We start from the raw sequence: 4,200 nt of genomic DNA on the forward strand, positions 1-4,200 counted from the left end.
TGCTACATCGGTTAGTAAATAGTTTCCTTAGTCCTTCAATATGTTTACTTAAGTGATCTGATCTTCAATTATTAACTGATTAACGTTAAAAGACTCTTCATGTTTACTTAAGTGGTCCGCTTCATATTAACTTAAGTGGTCCGATCTCAAATTATTAACTGGTTATTGTTACGAGGCGTTTAACCTGATGTTTGTCATTCATACAAGTATAAACAGATCCAAGAGGAAAGAAAGCAGAAGCACAAATACTTAGCAAAAAATTTCATTTTATTTAAATAAGAATTGAAGTACAAGGAGGCCGAAGCCATTACAAAAGGTGGTCCTATTCTAGTGGAGGGACCTCTGCATCGGCCGCCTCCAGGGCCTCCGAAGCCTCCTCAGCAAGCTTATCAGGCCGACCTCCAGTTGGTCCCCTGAACTCTGCCTCCAAAGAAGAGATGTCCAGAGTGGGATGGACCTCTTTTAGTCGACCCAATAAGCCTTGGGCACTCCAGGAGACCCAAAAATTGGCGAAGTCGTCATACAGAGGATGGTCTTCAAAGTGGTCGATGAAGTTCTGAATTGCCACCTCCCCTCCAGACTTCAACTCCTTCTTCAAAGAGGCAATCTCCTCAGACTGAGCCTCTGCCCTCTGCCTCAGTTCCGCATTCTCTTTGTTTGAGGCCTCCAGAGCCTCGGTGGCGAGCTTGTGGTGCTCGTTGGCGTGATCAACTCGTCGAGTCATAGCAGCCACTTGGCACTCCACCTCGTATAACTCCTTCTTCAGCCGTTCCATTTCTGCTTTTGCGGCAGTCAGCTGGGCCTCGGCCTCCTTTCTTCCCTCCTCCGCTTGCGTGGCCTTGGCCTGGGCCTCTCGTACGATATTCCCATAGTGTATCGCCTCCTCGAGGTGCTTGGCGAGGTCCTCCCTCCTGAAGTACAGATCCTTCACCAGGCCCTCGAGTTAGATGCTTGTACTCAGGGCCTGAGCCACGCAGGCGCTATTGGTTGCCACCAAGTCCTCAGCTGTGCACGAGGCAGTGTGGTCCCTCTACTCCTCGGTCCAGTATTTGTTGTGGACCACCGCCTCTGCAGCTATTTCTGGAGGAAGGGCCTCCAACACTTCCCTCATCGGCTCCTCCTGATTTGTGCCCAAAAAGTCGACCTCCTTAGAGGGACAGGGCCTCTTCCTCTTCTGCTGCCCCGGCACTTGAGCAATTGGCATGGCAGCAAGTGGTATTGTGGTCGGGGCAGTGGCAGCCTCAGATGGAGCAGGCCTCTTCTCCAGAATGGCCACCCCGATTGGAATTGTAGTTTGCTTCAGGACAGGGGGTGGCCTCGCCACAGTTGGGCGTTTTGGAGGGGCAGCGCTCTTCTTGCCCTTCCTCCGAAGATCAACCTCCGGGTCCTCCGGTACCTCCTCCTCCGTCAGAGGCTGAAGCCTTTTACTCGCGTCCACCAGATCCTCCATTTACTTTTTGTAGGAGGAGGCCTTCAGTGCCCGTACCTCTGCCATCATCCTCTGGATGGTCTTAAAGTCAGGGCGCACGGGCATCTTCTCATTAAAATTATCTGCAAAGAACAAAAGTTCTCGGATGACAGCTCGCACCAAGGAAGAGCGCCTACAAAAGAAATGCAAATATTAGGCACAGTTTGAACCGAAGAGAAATATAAAGAAAAGCAACTGCTATTCTCACTAAGTGTTGAATACTTCGTCGGGACCGTAAGAGGCGCCAGGGGGTCCCCCTCCATCGTGTCCCATCGCCCTGTGGCCCAGCACCACGAGCTCTTCCATTCTTTGATGGAGCTCAGCAGATCGAGTACGAATGGAGTGTGGGAACCCCATGAAGTAAGCTAGTAACATCCCCGGGTCTTACCCCCCCCCCGGCAGTTACCTTAGGTATGTAAAGGGTCTGGAAAAAAGAGAAGAGCATCTCCAGCCCTAGTGACGCCTCTTTCTACAACATCGAGGAGCCCACCATTTGGCTCCAGGAGTTTGGATTGAGTTGGGCCGGGGCTAGCCCATAGGACCTAAGCACCATCCTAAAGAATGGGTAAATTGGCAGCCTAAGTCTGACCCTAAGGATCACCTCACTAATGGCCACACAACCCGGCCTAGGGTAGCAAGCCCTCTCTTCAGGCTCGGGGAGGATCAAATCTATGCTATCAGGGATCCTATACTCTATCCTAAGTCTCTCCAGGTCGACCTCTCTTAATTTAGATGGGTAGTCCGACGCCCCCCAGTGCATAGAAGTATCTGCTGGGCTATCCGGTCGCTTCCATATATTCCCCCCAACCATTATCGCCTCGGCTATTTCTGAGGATGTCACCACAATGGGCTCGTCCGTCCTCACTAGTTCTAACCCCCTCCCCGAACCAGAACTCCCCCCCAGAAGCCATTTTTCAGTAGTTAAAAGATACTGGAAAACTTACGAGTTTGAAGGTTTTCCTAGCCAGAAATGGTGTAAGGTTGCCGGATGTTGGTATTTCTGGCTGAAAGTTTAAGTTTCTCGCCGGAATTGTTTAGAAAACGTCAAAAATCGCAAATGACTTGAGAGCAAAGTATATTGTTTGTTTTCGCAATGGTTAGAAAGCTTGAGAAAAGCTCAGGGTCCGCCTTTTATAGAAAGACCCATCCGATCTCCACCGTTGAATTCAAATGCGATCAATCTAAGCCGTTCATCGCATCTTCAATCTAGGCCGTTGAAATGAAACGCCAGATTTGATCTACGCCCAAGATTTCGCTGTGACCTTCACGCTCGCTTAAAACGCGTCACCTCGAGCACCACCAGCCGTCAATAATAAGTAGCAACAGCAGCCTTTTAGGAGAATGGGCATGGCACCCAACTGTCACCTTGAAAATACGCAACAGTTGTCAACTCATTTAACGCCTGAATCACCTCGGATCGAACTCCTTACTCAACTTTACAAAGTTTAGACGCACCTGACGCGAAGTCCTCTGTGGGTCATCGCCTCGGCAGTTGTGTTCCCTCCCAAACTTTACAAAGTTTTAGCCATCTCCCAACGCGTCATCCCACGCAGGTCAACGTACCGGTGGCAGATAAGCTCCTCACTCAACTTTACAAAGTTTAGACGCACCTGACGCGAAGTCCTCTGTGGGTCATCGCCTCGACAGCTGCGTTTCCTCCTATGCTTTACAAAGTTTTAGCCATCTCCCAATGCGTCGTCCCATGCGGGTCAGCGCACCGGTGGCAGATGAGCTCCTCACTCAACTTTACAAAGTTTAGACGCACCTGACGCGAAGTCCCCTGTGGGTCATCACCTCGACAGCTGTGTTCCCTCCTAAGCTTTACCAAGTTTTAGCCATCTCCCAACGCGTCGTCCCATACGAGTCAGCGCACCGATAGCAGATGAGCTCCTCACTCAACTTTACAAAGTTTAGACGCACTTGACGCGAAGTCCCCTGTGGGTCATCGCCTCGGCAGTTGCGTTCCCTCCTAAGCTTTACCAAGTTTTAGCCATCTTCCAACGCATCGTCCCATGCGGGTCAGCGTATCGGTGACAGTTGAGCTCTTCACTTAACTTCGCATAGCCTAGACGCGCCTGACGTGAGTCCCCTGTGGGTCATCGCCTCGATCGTCGCATTGACCTTTTTTCCTACTAATCGTCCTGTCTTGCAGCACTTCGACCTCACATCGGTTATTGTTTCCCTTACGCAGTAACGAAACTTTAGCGCATCTGCCTAAGATCATGGCTTTGGTTACTGCAAAAGATTGATCCCCAAGCTCCCACGAGTCGCGGTCCCCAGTACCGAGGCATACACATCCGGTCAGGAAAGCAAATCCACCCATGATATAAATATTCATACCTAGACTTGAGGGACCACTATTACGCCCCTATTATCTGAATCGCTTCGAAATGCCAACCACAACACATTCCGACCTGATAGATACCTATCCGAAGTGTTTCCGAAGTGATATCACCAATGTCAACGACCTGGTAGCACACTGCGAGATATAGGCGATCCTGCTGAACTGACCAAAGCTCCTCGCCTCCGAGGCCGAGGCCAAGTGGACCTGTGTCAGAAGATCTACCGCCAATTTTAGAAACAGGTTTGTGCCCAGATCCTCTCTGCACCTAAAGTTTAAATTGATTTGACGTCTCCATGAGGCTAGTTAATGTAACTTATCAACTTTATGTCAACTCAACTCAGGAGAAACAAGCTACTCGCCCACTCTACAGACGCGGCTGATTGACGCC

The sequence above is a fragment of the Olea europaea genome, unplaced genomic scaffold (assembly GCF_002742605.1).
Source record: "Olea europaea var. sylvestris unplaced genomic scaffold, O_europaea_v1 scaffold1797, whole genome shotgun sequence".
Lineage (NCBI taxonomy): Eukaryota > Viridiplantae > Streptophyta > Magnoliopsida > Lamiales > Oleaceae > Olea > Olea europaea.